At 47.1% G+C, this 17,524-nt stretch overlaps 1 long non-coding RNA gene across 1 annotated transcript; it reads left to right on the top strand.

Moving 5' to 3' along the window:
- The first annotated feature begins 4,161 nt into the window (after positions 1–4,161).
- On the top strand, positions 4,162–8,289 carry LOC136286144 (uncharacterized). The gene is made up of 3 exons (XR_010719790.1): positions 4,162–4,536; positions 4,795–4,876; positions 7,789–8,289. It is a non-coding gene; the product is annotated as an uncharacterized lncRNA (long non-coding RNA).
- The last annotated feature ends 9,235 nt before the right edge of the window (positions 8,290–17,524 follow it).

Here is a 17,524-nt window from a genome sequence, read left to right as displayed (position 1 = left end):
TTGGGAAAAACTGGCTGAGGAATGGGATTATTCCCTCTTCTTGGCACCTGTGAAGGACCTCCAGAGCTCCCTTCTAATCGATTTTTCTATAATTCTGTGAAATTATATCACAATTCTTATATTTGTATTTTCGTTGGGTTTTTTCCTGAGTTCATTTAAGATCCATGATAGGTGTTAAATCAGAATAATAACTACACACACACTGGGCAAGAGCCTTTCCACATGCACCAAGATCCTGGAAGTTGGGAGGACACACGAGGTCAGGTCCTTGTACATGATTAAATCCTTTATATTGGCTCAGAGGTAAAAATAACAGGCAGTCTAAAGATGAAACCTTTTGTTTTCCAGTTAATTTTATGAGCATTTCTACTTGGGGAGAGAAACTTTTAAAACTTTTTTTTAAAAACTTTGAGTTCTAACAGTTCTAATTTTGACCTCTCTAATAATCATTAATTCATGTTTATCCAGCTGCATCAAACTACACTGATCCCCCTCCTTTTTGCCTCCCACATCGGTGTGAGATTGAGCAGAAGGGCTAATTCTAATTTATTGGGTATGGCTCTGATAATTCCAATTAGAACTGGAGAGTTAGGTTTGACATTTAGGTTTTTCAATTTTATTTTTTTTTTGTGTGTGTGTGCGTGTGTGTGTATGTGGGGTTTTGTTTTGGTTTGTTTTTTTTTTTGCTCGTGGTTTTTCCTGATGGTCAATTCATCTGAGGTCAACTCACAAAATGCAATTTTTAGACTATGACTAGGCTGAAATGTGGAATATGTGCTTTGGATCCAACTTCAGATTTCACTGAAATGAGAAATTCACCTGAAGCCAGGAATTGTTGTGGAAATTTAAAGTTCTTCCTCTGTGTAGTTTGCAAACAGTGAAGTTGGATTTTTCTCCCTCTTCTGCTCACAAGGAGGGTGCCTGAGGCGTTGTTTTCAAGAACAAAATGAAGATTTTTCTTGCCATTTCAGTTGCCACTGTTTGCTCCCACCTTTTCCAACTGCACAGCCTAGCTCCTGGGCTGGTTTTTGTCTTGAAACTTATGTGGTGGCCCTGCCTACACATTTGATGGCTTGAATCTCACTTGTCCTTTTAATGGGCTTTTTATGGACTGGTTATTGCCATAAATTGTCAAGAGCCCTGTTAGTGCACTACTTATTTCTGGAAAACTTCATTAAGGGGAAGTAGGAATAAATCTTGACTTTTTTTTTCCCCCCCTGCATTACTAAAAATAATATGTAAAACATAACAGATGGCTTAATATTTTTATTTCACCATTTCAGCTGTGCTCACCTCGACCGCTCTTGACTGACGTTCCGTGCAGGTGCCAACAGTCATTAATTTTAAAATAAGCTGCTTTGAAATCTGTTTTCATATTTACTCCCAAATCCATGCTTTGGACCTAAGGCAGGCTGATCTTAATTAAAGATCCTGCAGAAAAACTCAGGCTGCAGCTCCTGGTAAATGTTTGGGTTGGTGCACATCCACCTCTGTTGAAAATGTGGTTTCTTATCCTGGGGAGCTGCAAAGCTCCCATGGGAGCACCACGTTCTGGCCAAATGTGAGAAACTCCACCTGAACTCATCATAATGGGAAAGAATTTGGAGTATTTGCAGAGGTTTCTAGAATGCGTTGTGGGATCAACTCCCCTGGCTCTGCTTTTGCACCGACAAAGCACAAATGGGAACAGAACTGAGGCTGGATTGTACAGATATTTCTGATGCCAGTCTGAAGGAATGAAGTCATCCTGGGATGTGCTAAGGAAGCTGCATGTCAGACCTCTCTCTCCTACATGCCAGCCTGCTTAAAATAAATTTACATTTAAGGTCTGATATGAAGCCCCTTGAAGTGAACAGAGAGACTTTAATGCTCTTTGACTAAAATGCATTTAGAAGATTTCATAATTTCTATTTCTGTAGCAGCTTGGTGGGTTTTACTATTCCTGAGCATTTCTTGCAAGGCTTCCTCCACTTTCTTTTGTTATTATTATTTCTTCTCATGTTAATATCATAAATCTTTCCTCTGCTCTAATTTCAAGGCCCTACCTGATTTCCCTGCTTAATTCTCTTCTAATATTTGAGTTGTGCCCAAACCCACCAGTCTGGCTTCTGAAAGCAGCTGGAATTAAAAGCAAAACCAACAAACAAACAGTGAGTTCTGCTCTTTGCAAACATCATCATCATCATCATCACCATCATCATCATCATTATTATTATTATTATTATTATTAATTTTCTTTGACTTTATATGGTATTTCTGTTGAAGTTCTGGAGGTAAATTGGCTTCATATCTGCTGTCCTTGTGTCTTATTCCATGGAAAGCTCTTTCCTGCAGCAATCGCTGCTGGAATGTGGCATGTCAATACCAGGCATTTGCTGCTTATACACAGAGAATCTTCTTTCTTTTCTGGAGAGCAGTTTATAAAAAAATAATTGTTCAAGGAAAGATATTTCCCATATATCCAGAAGACAAAGGCTTTGGTAGTATTGTGTCAGTGAATTCACTGCTGTAGCTCAGACCACAAACTGGCCACTTGCAGGGGGTAGAAAATAGTGATCAGCAACACCCAGATGTTGCAGGTCACCTAAATTCCAGGGAGCCATCCCAGAGCTGCGGAATGGACTGATCCAAATATGGGAGTTTTTATGATCCAATTCTAGGGCTTTTTTTTCCCATTCCCCCCTCCCCCTTTTTTTTCTTTTTCTTTTTTTTTTTTTTATGTCGTTTTCCCTTCTCTCTCGAGCTCTTTTCTTTCCCACCCCTTCCAATTTTAACCATCTCATATTTTGATATAGCTTTCCTTCCTCTGGATAGAAATGAAGAACTCAGCCAGAATTTGGAACTGCAGCAGAAGGTTAGGGTCACCCTTAAATCTTCAAGTCTTGTCTTAGGGAAAAATTTAATGGTGGTGAATGTGTGAAGAACATCTTCAGTAAATCAATCCTTAATATCCCGTTGTAAATGTCCAACATATAATTAGAGCCACCATCACTAGAACATTGCAGATGCTGCTGAAATGTTTTCTTGGTCACTAACCTGTTCTGCTTGTTTCTCCTGCAGCTTTTAGTGGTAACTTTGGTGTGTTTGGGGGAAGTGGATTAACACTGCTTTGTTTGTAATCAGGGAAGGCTTGGGATGCACTTTATGCTTTAATGTAATTATGCCTCCTAGATAGAATCCAGCAGCTTCCCAAGGATTGCTCACATCCCTGAGGGACACTCGGCTGAGATAAACATGTATCTAGTTTATTGAACATGATTAACTACCTGAAGTATTGGAGTTCTCGTGCAGCGAATCACACCAGCCCTGGATTTTGAGATGGCTGGAGAGGCACCGGGTTTGGTGGGTCGTGCCCAACTTGTGGACACACCACGCTGGGATGCCCTGATGGGCTGGGATCCGGCTGCCTCCTTCCCCCTCCTCCCCTCTACAGGTGCTGCTGGGTGAAGCTTTGATAACCCCCAGCTCCCATCCAGCGAAGAACGAAGTGAGGCATTTTATTAATTTCTCATCTAACAGCTCTGCTCTCCTGCACTTGTACTAGACAAAGCCAGCAGCACACTGAGAGAACAGCAAAGCTGGCACAGCTCCCTTCCCTTCCCTTCCCTTCCCTTCCCTTCCCTTCCCTTCCCTTCCCTTCCCTTCCCTTCCCTTCCCTTCCCTTCCCTTCCCTTCCCTTCCCTTCCCTTCCCTTCCCTTCCCTTCCCTTCCCTTCCCTTCCCTTCCCTCTCTGCACTGACACTGATCCACAGCCTACTGCAGTCGATGGCAATCCTGAGGTCATTAAACAGCCTCTGGTTTTAATTAATTAAAAAGGCCTCCTTCCATCTCCTTGCCCACCTGTGCTCTCCCTGCCCCTACTGTTGGTTCCAGCTCTGAGAGTCCAAGGCCAGCACTGACTGACTTCAGGCTGCAGCTGGAGAGTGTCAGGAACCATGTGAGATAAAAAAAAATAAACCTGACTTCTGCACAAAGTTGGTGTTTTTATAAGCCAGGCAGGAAGAGAGAGATGCAGGACAGTGCAAAGAAGTTTAGTGGGCACAGCTCTGTGAGGGAGCTCTGCAGACGGGGATTCATCTCCCACACCTTCTGCACCTGTGGATGGCCACGTTGGTATAATTACTAGAGGATGAAATTACAATTTCATCCCGTGAAACTTGAGGTACCAAACTGTGCCTCATCTTTAGGAGCCTCCTGAGGTCTTTGATGGAATAAAATTACTTTTTGGAGTTTCCCTTTGGAGTTGATGTTTATCAGCTCTTTTCATTGATGTTCTGAGGGGAGACCTCATTGCTCTGCACAGCTCCCTGACAGGAGGGGACAGCCACGGGATTTGGTCTCCTCTCCCAGGGAACAAGGGACAGAAAAAGGGGAAATGGCTCCAAGCTGTGCCAGGGGAGACTCAGGAGCAATTTCTTCCTGGAAAGGGTGGTCAGGCCTTGGGAAGAGCTGCCCAGGGAGGTTCGGAGTGCCCATCCCTGGAGGTGTCCAAGGAAGGCCTGGAGGTGGCACTCAGTGCTCTGGGCTGGGGACAAGGTGGGGATGGGTCACAGCTCGGATTTGATGACTTTGGAGCTCTTTTCCAACCTTAATGATTCCATGATTCCATTCTAAGACACTCTGAGGAGCCCAGGGAAGCTGCACTCCCAAAGTTGGCATTGCCTTTTGAAGATCTTCCCGTGAAACCCTGGCCCCACGGAAATCGATGGGGAATTACCTCTGCGTGTCCAGACAGCTATTGAGCTGTAAGGAGGTTCTTAATTACAATCATTTAACATAAATGCTTCTTTTCAGGAATGGGAAATTGATCTGGCAGGCTGATAGAAACTGCAGGCTCTACGTATCAGCAGGAGATGGTGGGAGAAAAAGCAGGAAGGTAGGAAATACTCTCTCCTCATTCTTCAAATAACTGCTCTGAGAAATAATTTGACAATTGCTCATTGTTCTAATGAACCCCTGCTCTTGATTATGATAAATACTAAATTACAAGATAATTCCTCCTTTGCTTTCATTGACAAAGTTGTCTGTATTGACAAGGCACAATGAGATTATTTTTTTAAATGGGAAGCAAAAAAGCAGAGGATTTCCTGCAATGCTGCAAAGTGCTCTGAGCTGGAGAGGCTAAAGCAGGAATGGTCGTGATAAAGCACTGCAGAACAGAGTTGATTAGAGCATTGAATTAACGATGCTCTCGTGCAGGCTCTCATCATGCCATTCGTTCCCTCAGCCTCCTGTTTCACCCTTTCAATCTGCACATTATTGTTTTCTTGTCCAGAAGTGGTTTGGGTTTGTTTGGTGGTTTTTTGGTGGTGTTGTTTTTTGGTTTTTTTTTGTTTTTTGTTTTTTTCTGAGAAATCAGCACAAATGCCAGCACTTGGCTTTCAACGGGAAACAAGCCCCAGTGCTCTGCTCCAGAAAGTCCCCCAAAAAATCCTCTCCATGGTGGCCTCCTCAGGTCAGCCCCCAACAGTCTCTACAGATGAGAGGAATGTGGGATAATCCAGACCAGGTGTACAAACCCCTGATCTTCAGTGTTGATTTGCCTCTGAAATGCCATCACTGCTGTGGCAGTAGCAATCAGACCTGGGACTGCTCTTCCTGAAGGCACAGCTGAATTTAGAGACCCAACACGGGTCAAAGGGTATGAAATGAAATTAAGTCAAGACTGAGGCTGTTTCTCCAGGCCTGTGATGGGCTGTGGAACCATATCCAGGGGAATATGGGGGCACCTTTCCCCACCCAAACTGTCTCTAAGCTCCTTTAGCCATGGGGCACATGAGGATCAGCCTCGAAGCCAAAGTTCACATTTACATTTGTGCCAGCACCCCAAACTCATAAAATCCCAGAATGATTTGGGTTGGATGGGACCTAAAGATCATTCAGTGCCATGGGCAGGGAACACTTTCCACTGTCCCAGGCAGCTCCAAGCCCCAATGTCCAACCTGGCTTTGGACACTTCCAGGGATCCAGGGGCAGCCACAGCTTTTCTGGGCACCCTGTTCCTCAGTTTTCGGGTGAATCAGAGGCTTCCTGTGGCTGTGAGGTTTTTCTTGAGGGTGTGGATGTGCACAGAGATGTCACAGTCTGTCTGAAGCTGAGCTCCCTCAGTATGGACATGGCCAGAAAGGATGCGGAGGTCTCTGGCAGTCAGGATTAATTAATGAGAGGCTCCCTGGTTTAAGTGTTTGAGCCTTCACTGTCCTCACTCACACACAGAGTAATTAATGCAGATGCTTTTTAAAAAAACCAAACCTTAAATCTCTGTGGAATCATAATTTACTCCTGAGGATCCAAGCCGGGCGTGCAAATGTTGAGGGTTTTCTGACTGCAAGGCAGGCTCTGCTCTTGGACGCACTCTGTTATTCTCATAGCAGAGTGAGACAAGAAAGTAAATACTTCTTGGAAGTGAATAATTTCCAGCTGGAGATTGGTGGATACTGTGAATATAGACTTCCAGCTACCATTAATGTCTAACCTGAGGTTGTAAGTGGAAAGTAGCAGCAGAATGGGCTTTTGCCTAGTGGCTATTTTTTAATTCAAAGCTCTCTTGAGTATCACTCCGGAAAAAAAAAACAAACTTCTCTGACCAGCCCTTGGCACTTCTGTTAAAGCTTCTTGTGCAACCTCTGGCATAAATTTGGGCATTCTGCAGAGCCCTTGCACTCGTGAAGATTTTCAATGGTTTTTCAAGGGTGGGACTCTAAGGGAAGGTTCCCTGCCCATGGCAGGGGGCTGGAACAAGATGATTTTTAAGGTCCTTTCCAATGCAAACCCTTATGTGATTCTGTAATTCTTCAATTTTACTGGGCATTGTGTGACTTTGAGGGTAGAAATTGCCTATTTTTGAAGAACCTTGAAAATCTCCCCACTTAGGTGGGGGTTTTTTTGGTTTTTTTTTTGTCCTGTGTCTAAGGACAGGATGTTCTGCTGGCCGTATGCAGGAGCTCGTGAATAGACTGCAAAAATCCACTTTAATGAGCTTTCCAAATGGAAGCAAGGTGTGTTTCCTCAGCTGCCAAACCCCCCTGGCCCTGGGTGATATTCTGTGAGGCAGATCATGGGTGAGGAGTTAAATGAGGAGGGGGTGAGGAGTTAAATGAGGAATTAAAGGTGCTCTGATTCTCCTTATGGACAGGAAAGGATGGAAAAATTCCAGTCTCTCCATAAAAGTTTTGGTCACCGAGGTTTTTCTCCTCCAGAACCTGCATGGGCAGGACTGATCCCATTGATGTCCTGCAGAGTGTGGGGTTGGGATGGGCTGGTTTGGGATGTCCTTTTGGCAGAGACCCCACAGCACAGTCATGAGGCTCTGTCAGAAGGATTCCAGCTTCCACCAGCCCGTGTCCTTGGGCATCATTAAAAATTGCAGTGCTGTGTGGAAAAACGGGATTCAATAACCTCCAGTTGTTCAATACTTCTATTCCAGCTATTAATAAAACATAAAAATTGTACTTTCAACATCAGCAGCATTCCAGCAAAGCATCTGGAGAAAATCTCCAAAAGCCAAGTGACTAAAAGCCAAAAAAAAAAAAAAAAACAAAACCAAAACAAAAAACTTCCGGAAAGCCAAGTGGGAATGAGATTAAAACTTTTCCCTTGGGTTTGCTGTTTGGTAAATTTGGGGTTTGTTCAGAAACATCACATTCTGCACAACCAATATATAAATATTATAATTAATGTATTTGGACTATTGTTTCCTAGTATCAAACTGCCTCCACAAGTTAAAATTGTACATCCACATAAATATAACACATTAACCTAAACCTTATATCTTTTATATCTTTTTAGAAACTGCCAGGGCTTAATTGTCCCATATAAAAAGTAACATCCTGGAGCAAGGAGGTGATGGAAGCACTGAACAGAGGTGCAAAGCTTTTAACAGCAATGAAAATCCAAGAAATTATACAATGGAAATGGGATCTTTACAATGTGTCAAGCACTGCTGCTTCAGATGTAAATTAATTTATTTGGGAGAGTGTTAATGTGAATTATTTTACTTCTTACTTTTATAGAAGGATGTAGGCAAGTCCTAAATGAAACTGTTTGTATATGTAAAAATACCATGAGAAGATCATCACAAACACAGTAACCCTGCACCAACAGTGTCCGGAGTTCCTGAGAGGTGAAAGAAAGAACATAAACCTTATACCTAAACCTATTGTGAAATGCTTGAATATATCCCTTGTGATGGGGATTTTTTTTTTAAATATAAATGAAATTCTGTTTCTCTTACATAGTTTGAAAGAGAGATCTTACTTTCCTTCCAAGTTACAGCAAAATGACAGCAAAACAAGGCTCCAAACACATGCTTGTGAAAAACAAGTCTTTTCAGCAGTGAAATGATGTATCTTGGGAAGCTCAAGCTGAACGTGGTGCAAATGCACTGGCAGAAATTCCACAAAGAAATGTGTTTTTTAACTAATTGAGGCTGTGGTTGTGGGGCTTTCGGTTGGTGCTGCTATAATTAATTCTTCCCTTGTTTGCTTATGAGGCAAAATCATTTGGTAATGATCTGATAGCATTGTTGTGACACTGCAGGAACCCTGCCTTATGTAAGGAAATCAATAACTTCAAGTATTGCAAATGGTTTGGTAACTGCCCTGAAGAGTTGGCTTCTATTACTTCTCATTTTCCCACAGGAAAGTAATGAGTTCCCGAGCTTGTACTTACAGTTCAGGCCTTTATTCCCATTATTCCCTGGGAGATAGGCTTGGAAATGGGAGGCCCAGCATTAAACTATCTAGGTCTCCATTTCCATAAAGCCTTAACTCATTAGTTCACTCCAGAAGTGGAGTCAGGGTGAAATGTGGATTTACATGAAAAAGGATTTGTTATTCTCAGCAAGGAATTTGCCTGGAGGCCCTGCAGGGAACCAGGGGATGGTTTGGGTTAAAAGGGACCTTAAGGATCATCAGGAACACCTTCCACTAAACCCCTCCCAGGAATATCGCCAGGAATAAATAAAAAACTAAATTAACTCTCATACTTGACTAGGACTCACCCATGTGTTTGTCTCTTCCAGAATTCTTTGAGACAGAGAATTTATAAGCAAAGAAGGAAGGCAGGCAGAGCAGGAAACCAGTCCTGGTGTGGTTTGATAGATTGCTGATAGTTAAAGCACAACCCAGAGATGCCAGGGAATTCGGATTCCAAACCAATAACTCTCCATGTACCTATAGTTTACTGCCTATCGGCACCGAGGCAAGATCAAATAAATTCCTTTTGCTTAATGAAAAACGAACATCCTGACACAGTGAACAGCCCAAAAGTGACTAATCCATCTCTATCTCCCCCAGTGAATAGTATTAATTATGTTGTTTGCTTTCCTAGACTAATTCTTTCCCTAGTCTGAGGTAATAACTGCACATGTAACTGCTGGAACGAGATAGGTATAGCTGAGCTGAGCCAATGATTTACAACCCATCAGAGCAAGAAATGTATCCTGGCTGTTGGTGCATTATCACTAACCACAACACTTTTTTTTTCCCCCCCTCTGGCTTTTTATATTTATTTAAACTCATCACCAGCTGTCTGAGGGGAAGAGGGCTCTGCCAGGAGGTGTTTTTCCAACGAGCTGACCACAAACTCCACCTGTGCAACCGTGCCCCTCAGCAGTGGGATGGCTCCCTGAGCTAAGAGTGCAATTCCTTCCAAAGCGCTGTTTCTCCACGAGTTTTCCTTCCTGCAGGCAAACCAGCCCAGGCTGGGCATTCCTCACAATTTCTCCTTTCACGGGCGTTGTGTGTGTGTGTGTGTGTGTGTGAACGGTGTCCTGCTGGGGGATGCAGTCACCTGTAACAGCTCTACAGAGAACCGCCGCGAAAAACAGCCCTAAAAAAACCCCACACAACCTCCAGCGAGCTCGTGGGAAAGACGGAATTTTTTTTAAAATGTCTTTGCTCCCAGCTCCCGCATTCGTTCCGCTCAGGAAAGTTTAGTGGCCCTGGGTGAGTCTTCCCAGCCCAGCAGGGAGAGGCTCGCGGAGGGGGAGGATTTTAACAGCGGGGACACCTCTGGGGGCTTCTCCCGATCCTCCTGGAGCAGAATTCCCGTTCCGAAGCCGCCGAGCCGCGCTGTGCCCGCGCTGTGCCCGCTCATCCCGCGCATCCCCGGCGCTCCGCCGCCGCTGTCCGCGGTGCTGGAGCGGTCCGGGAGCCGAAGGCAGAACCCCGGGACTGCCGGACAGCTCGGGGAACTCGGGGGAAAAGCGAGGCATCCTAAGCATCCTAAGCAGCCATGAGGAGCAAGCCCCGAGGCAGCTTCCCTTCCCGGAGAAGATGCTCCGGCCACGGCGATCCGGGAGTCCCCGGCTCCCCGAAACTGCGATCTCTTGTCCCCCCCTGCCCTTCGCCGCCCGCTTTTATCACGAGAGGAAAGTTTTGTCCGCGCTATCTTTGTCCCCACCTTTTGGCACCGCACCTGGCCTGGAAGGGACGGCGAGGGCCGGGGCTGGGGAGGGGGGGGGGGGGGGAGTGGAAGAAGGGGGGAGTTATCTCCTACTTATTTATTTATTTAGCTCTATCCTCCCTCAGGTCGCCATGGTGATACCGAGCTCGCTCTCCCTCCGAACGAGAGGAGACGGGCACCCCTCCGTGAACACCCCCGTGTCCCCTCCGCCACCCGTGTCCCCCCGGGGGAGGCTGTCCCCTCCCTGACCGCCCCGCGCCGCCCCCTCATCCCCGGCTCCGGCTCCTCTCCGCCCGGCCCCGGCTGCTTCCAGCGCTACCCCGGCTCCCCTCAGCCTCGCCCCGGCTGCCCCCGGCCACCCCAGCTCCCCGCAGCGCACAAGTGAGACGGGAGCAGCCAAAACATCCCCGTCCCTTCCCTCCTTCCCGCTTTGAAGTTCTTCCCAGCTCGGGCACCGCCGCTGGAGCCCCGCTGGGGAGGGGGCGGCCGGGCGGGACGCGGTTCCCGGTGGTCCCGGTGCCGAGCCCCGGAGCCGGGGGAAGGTCGGCGCAGCCCCGGTCCCATCGCGGCGGCCCCGGCGCTTTTGCCCGAGGGCGTGGGGATGGGGCTCCCATGCGGGAGGGAGGCTCCCGCGACGGCAGCTGGAATCGGGGACCTCGGGGCCGCCCCACCGCGTCCCCCTCGGCCGCGGTTCCGCCGTTCCGCCCCTCAGCCCGCCGGAGAAGCGGCCGCGGCTGCTCGCCCCCGGGTTACATAAGTAACGCGCCCCGAATCCCTCGGCACCGCCGCCGTGGCTGCCCGGTGGAGGGCTGGAGGAAAGGCGATATTTTAGGGGGAACCGGGAAGGGAGATGGAGAAACGCGTGAGGAGGGCACAGGCACCGAACCCGCGATGCAGCATCACCTGCGCGGCGTCCCCTCGGGCAGGGCAGCCCCGCTTACCTGGCGGCTGCTGTCACTCCATGCCGGCTCCCCCGCGGGACGGGACGGGGCAGGAGGGGCGGCTTGCGGGGGGCTCCGGCTCCGGCTCCGTGCGCGCTCTTCGGAGCGCCGCTCGCTGTCACACGGCCCCGAGGATGCTGCCGGGCGTCTCCATTCCCCCCACGCCCGCTCGCTCGCCCACCTCCCGCCAGCCGCGCACCCCCGGGGAGGGGGGCAGCGGGGCTCCGCCGGAGCGGGCGGGCTGCGTGCGGGGCTGTGTGCGCGGCTGTGTGCGCGGCTGTGTGCGCGGCTCTGAGCGCCGTTCCGAGCGGGGCGGGCGCGGGGGATGCGCCGGGGGCTGCGCTGGCCCGGCGGGCGCGGAGCGGAGCGCGGAGCGGAGCGCGGGCGGCGGCGGCGGCGGCGGCAGCGCCCTCTGCGGGCGGAGCGGGGCGGCGGGGGCGGCGCGCTCCTTCCGCGGGGGCGGCCCCGATCCGCCTGCGCCGCCCCCGCGGGATGGATGGATGGATTGGGGATGGGTGGATGGATGGATGGATGGATGGATGGATGGATGGATGGATGGATGGATGGATGGATGGATGGATGGATGGATGGATGGATGGATTGCAGATGGATGGATTGAGGAGGGATGGATGGATGGATGGATGGATGGATGGATGGATGGATGGGGGAGGGATGGATGGAGGGAGGGATGGATGGATGGATGGATGGGGGAGGGATGGATGGAGGGAGGGAGGGATGGATGGAGGGAGGGATGGATGGATGGATGGATGGAGGGATGGAGGGAGGGAGGGAGGGATGGATGGAGGGAGGGATGGATGGATGGATTGAGGGATGGATTGAGGGGAAGGGAGCGGAGTGCACAGCTGAGCAGGGACCTGGCGCTGTCCCTCCCGCCAGGAATGCTGCTGCCTCTCAGGAGAGTTTCCACCTACCCCCAGCAGAGCCCTCCCTGTGCAGGAATCATGGAATGGTTCGGGTAGGAAAGGAATATTGATTAGTGCCAACCCCCGGTGTGGGCAAGGACAGAGCCATGTTTGCTCCAAGCCCTGTCCAACCTGGCGTTGGACACTGCCAGGGATCCAGGGCCAGCCACAGCTTCTCTGGGCACTCTGTGCCAGGGCCTGCCAACCCTCAGAGCAAAGCAAAGAGCCACAGGTGTATCCAGGGAACACCAGGGTTTGTGTCCCAGAGTTCTCTGGTGCATAACAAGGGCTGATCTCACACCACAAACAATTCTCCATCCCTTTTGGGGCACTTCCCAGCACCTTTACCCCCCTCCTCACTGATGGAGCCTTTGGCATTGCTTTCCCACCCTCAGGCTCGGCCAAAATTGGCCAACAGATCCTTCATTCCCAGCTGGAACAGCTGCCAGGCAAACAGGCAGGTGCACAACTTTAGACATCAGCAGATACTCCAACCTTCTTTGGTGAGAAAACCTGTCTGGAAAGTAGAGCCCAAAGTCCTTTCCAGACATCATCATAATCATCCTTTCCAGACCTCTCCACCTGCTGAAAAGGTGAAATGCTTCACCTTTGGTGTCTGCACTGTGATAAATTACCCATATTCCAAACTTCCGCCCCATGCCAGTGGGAAGCAGAATGGGATTGTGGATTTTCAGGTAATGTAAATGATAGCAATTTGCACTTTCAAAAGTCCTGTCAGTTTCTCTGTAATTTTTTGTCTTAGATTAGCAGCAAGCCCGGCTCCACACCCCATCTGTGCCATCTGACCATGGATCATCAGTGATCTAATTTTTTTTTCTCCTTCTGAGAAAAAAGTAGTACTTTAAACCAGCACCGCTTTAGCTTGTAAAATCTCCTTATTTGCATTTCCTTTCTCACCTCACCCTTTCTTCACACCTTCCTACATTTCCTAATGTACTTTCTGGGAATAATTTTTTTTTTTTTTCCCTCTCTCTCTGAAATCGCATTTGAGCCCATGTAATTGTGTGGTGGATGTATTATTACATCAGGTTAGGTTAAAAATTGGCTGTGTTCTTGTTCCTCAGGCTTTTCCCATAAAAGGGAACCTGGCTGAAAAGAGCAGCATGGGGCCTCTTCTTCCTGGGAGATTTGCACAACTCTCAATTTCTTCCTGCAAACTACTGTTCTTTAAATCTCTTCCCTTGTGCTAGGACCAAACCTCCTGGAACAGGAGCTGTTCTCCAAGCTCAAGTTGCTTTTCTAGAGCCTGCTCTACTTGTTACTCATTTTTCCTGCTTTCATTTGCCAACAGAGAAGGAAAACTAGGCACATTCAAAATGGAGAAAAGGGGTTATGTGAAACGAGGAGATGTATTTATTTCTGCCTTCATGATCCTGACACAATGTGATGGGTTGCAGGCCCTTTTAACTCTATTAATTGTTAAATATTTCAGGAGAAGCAGCATATGAGTGGTTAGGTTGAGCTTGGAACCAAAACAGCATCATTTAATCACACAAACCCTCGTGCTTTCCAAATGGCACTTTTTCTCTTGGGGCACAAAACCTGAAACAGCTCTGGAACAGGTGCACAAATAATTATTTTATACTTAGCCTGCTGTCCCCCTCTGATCTATTTTGTCTCAGTTGCAGCTCACTCAGTGTCAGCTCCACGGATCTCCCTGCAGAGCCTCTCAGGGTGAATTAATGCTCCTGCCAAGATACGCTGAAAAGATCCCTGCTGCTTTCTGAAGGTCCCAGGCAAAAGCCTGAGCGGTGAGCTGCTGAGATTTCCTTCCCCTTTCCATCTCACTCGAAGGCCAAGGCAGAACTTGAACTGGCAGTGCCCAAATCTGCTCGTTCAGGGTGATTCCAGTTAATGGGCTTTGACTCTGTTCTCCCCCCAGCTCCCTTTAGGCACCACAGTCCCAGAAACAACTCGAATTCCCCAGACTTGTGCCCTGCTTGAGGGAACTGTTTCTGTCAGGAAGCAAAGTTCGTATCAGCTTGAGGATTTTGGAGCTGGTTTTGGATGGTTAAACGGTGGGAAAAGCAGAGGAATGGGTTGGTGGGAGGGGATGGGCACATCCTACTTTAAATGCTTGATTTTGGGTTTTACATTAGGAGTCTGCTCTACTGGGGCCACTGAGGAGAGGATCTCACAGAGGTCAGTGCACCTGAAATAAACTTCATTTCTGACGTGCCCTCTGGAGGGTTTTGCTGTCCCTCGCCTCCTGTTAATTCTCTGGGGCTTGTGCAGAGAGATTTCATGGAGACAAACTGCCTAAACCAGGCTCTGGCACATCCTTATCCCCCTCCAGTTTCATTTAATTTCATTTTCCAAAACAACAGAGCATTTGAACACAGAGAAATCTCTCACCACTGCATCTCTAGCAGGCATTTTTGGGGGATATTTGCCACAGGTATTTCAGTGAACACACAGCTCCCAGGACAAAATGGGAATGCAGATAGTATTCCCATGAACTTACCCTGCAGTTTGTGCAGATTCATGTTAGTGTGATTTAATTCAGGATCACTGAGGTTGGAAAACAGCTCCAAAGTCACCAAATCCAAGCTGTGCCCCACCTTATCCCCAGCCCAGAGCACTGAGTGCCACTTTCAGACCTTCCTGGGACACCTCCAGGGATGGGCAGTCCAAACCTCCCGGGGAAAATGAATCCGACACATAAAAAACAGCATTTGTGATTTGAAATTGAGCCAGAGGCTTTGGTTCTTCAAGTTCTGAAATGCTGACTTTCCTTGGTGTACATTCCTCCTTACCTCTGAAAGGGATAATTAGTTTAAAAAAGTAGGAGCTACTACTGCAACTAGTAAATAGTAGTTGAAAAGCAGTGAAATCCAAAATGTGTCTGCAGAAGAATTTTGGCCACTGAATAGTGCTTGATACATAAACTCTAAGCTTTAATTATTTTAAAGAGGCTGAGTTTTTATCCTGTCTCAAAGGATCCCTGTTAATCGGCGAGCCAAGAATTTTCCAACGTCCTCAAAATTACAGCATTTACCTGGAGACATCAAAACAACTCATGAGCACATCAAAAATCACCTGTTTTTAGGATTAAAAATGTGCACTTGGACAGTCCTGGGGCCGGCTGATCCTGACCTGTGGCTCTTTAGGTGCCACCATGAACCAAAACCTCACGAAAATCAAAAGCTGGACTCGATGTTGGAGGTCTTTTCCAACCTAAAGGATCCTGTGATTCTGTGATCAGGCCCGGGGGTGTTTTGATATGCAAAGGGAACAAATCATCTGGCAGCTTGGGAGAAGCCTTGCCTAGAGCCTCCTTTGCTCCTCCTCTTGTTATTACACTTTCCCTGCCTGGCCTAAAAAGTGTAAGTCTAGATATTGCCTCAGCCCATATGGCAACACTGAAAGCTTTTTTTTTTTTTTTCTCTTTTTCTTTTTCTTCTTTTTTTTTTTTTTCCTTTTTTTTTTTTTTTTTTTTTTTTTTGCACAGCAGCAAGGGAAGATGTGGTTGGAAACGTCTGCTTTAAAGATCAGCTGAAACAGTTTTGGTTCACACAAGCCGATAATATTGTCAAAGGGTCAACATTTGCTAATCTGAGGGGAAATTTTAAATCCTCGGGAGTGCTGGAGCTGGGGGAATTTTGCAGAGCAAGCCATTAGGAACTGAAGGGAAGATAAGGAGAGACCAGTGGGTGGAAGCTGTCTGGTTTTGTTTTCTGGCAGGAAGAATACCAGAGGGAATTCTCTTTCCCAGCCTACCACCCCCATTTTTTTTTTCTCCCCCCTTATTTGCACATCAAGGCCTGATTTTTTTGGTGTCTAACATTTCCATGGTGCAATCTGGTAAACCTGGCCCAGCTGTTTGGAAAAGCTGCCTGATATTTAAGGTTGCTTTCCTCTGCAAAAGCTCCTCTTTCACTTGCTAACCTTCTCATTTCTGGATGCCAGGCTAGGGAATGGCTATAAATACGGAGATAGGTGTCACAGCTGCCAAAATTTATTATGGAGAGGTTGGCAATAACCTTCTCCCCTTTGCCCTTTCTCTCTCTCCTGTATTTTGCAAGGTAAAGTCTATCTTTCCTGATATTTTTGGAGAGGATCTGACACAACAAAACAACTTTCCAGCCTGCAATCGAGTACTTTGGTAACAGGGGAACAAAACAAAACAAATAAGTCAACCTAAAGCTATTGATCTTCATGGAGCATTATAAAAGCTGCTTATGTAAAGCTGTTTTGCACGCAGAGACCCAATGGCAAGCCTGGAATTTTGCTGCATGCAGGAGCAAAATCTCCCCATCTTTCTCCCCGTATCCCGTTTCCTGTGCAAAAAAATCTTCCCTGATAATGGAGCTTTGTGTTTTCTCAGTGTTCCTCTTCCTTTGCCGCCTGCAGGGCAGGTACCAATCATGTGAAGCTTTTCTGTTTCCTCACATTCATAATTTAATCAATTAAGGCCTGTTTATTTTAATCCCCTTCTACTCCTCTTGTGAGTAATCATTTCAACTCTTTAAATCCCAAGTGGCTCCTTTCAGCTCTTTTTCTTTGGCTGCGATTTCTTAATCAATGCTGAAATTTAATTTTCAACAGGTAAATTTTTGTTACATGGGCCAGGTGAAACACTGAATTTGTGGTCTTAATTTTATGTATGATAAAGCAGTCACAGAATCACAGATTACTTGGGTTTGGAAGGGACCTCTGGAGATCCAGTGGAACCCCCAAAGACCCCAGTCTAGCCCATCACTGCTTCTCTGTCACTGCATCTGTTCTTTCCTCTCTGTTCCCTCTTCCTCCTGTTTCTATTCCAGCCTCTCATTTCCTGAAAATTCATTCATAAAACCTCTCAGCTCCGTTGTGCTGTTCCGGGTTAGGAATACAGGAACAACGTGCAGGGTGATGGGATCATGTCTGAACTGGGCTGTGCAATTCCTTCCTTCCAGAAACATCTGTGATTTCTGTTTACCATAAACCCAATCTAGTTATTTACATTTTTTTTCTTTTTCTTGTTGTTTGGGTGTTGTGGATTTGTTTGTTTATTTGTTTTTTTAAATTCCTGCTACAACTGCTGAATAATTACTCACTTCTCTGATGTTCAGAAATTCCCTTTGACATAGCACTTTGTTTATTTATTTGAATATCTTTTCCTGTGGTGATTTTCCCCACTAATTTAAAACCATGATTACCTCCTTTTCTCCCTCTCCTTCATCTGGTGTGATATTTTTTGTAGTGAGCAACTTCATCCCCTCTCCACCTTTATTTTCCTAGGGTTCAACT

Source organism: Chamaea fasciata, unplaced genomic scaffold (genome assembly GCF_029207755.1).
Source record: "Chamaea fasciata isolate MVZ Bird 193981 ecotype frontalis unplaced genomic scaffold, bChaFas1.0.hap1 SCAF_2, whole genome shotgun sequence".
NCBI classification, from domain to species: domain Eukaryota; kingdom Metazoa; phylum Chordata; class Aves; order Passeriformes; family Sylviidae; genus Chamaea; species Chamaea fasciata.
The sequence above is the reverse complement of the archived record's forward strand: the minus strand, read 5'-3'. Positions and strand labels throughout refer to the sequence as shown.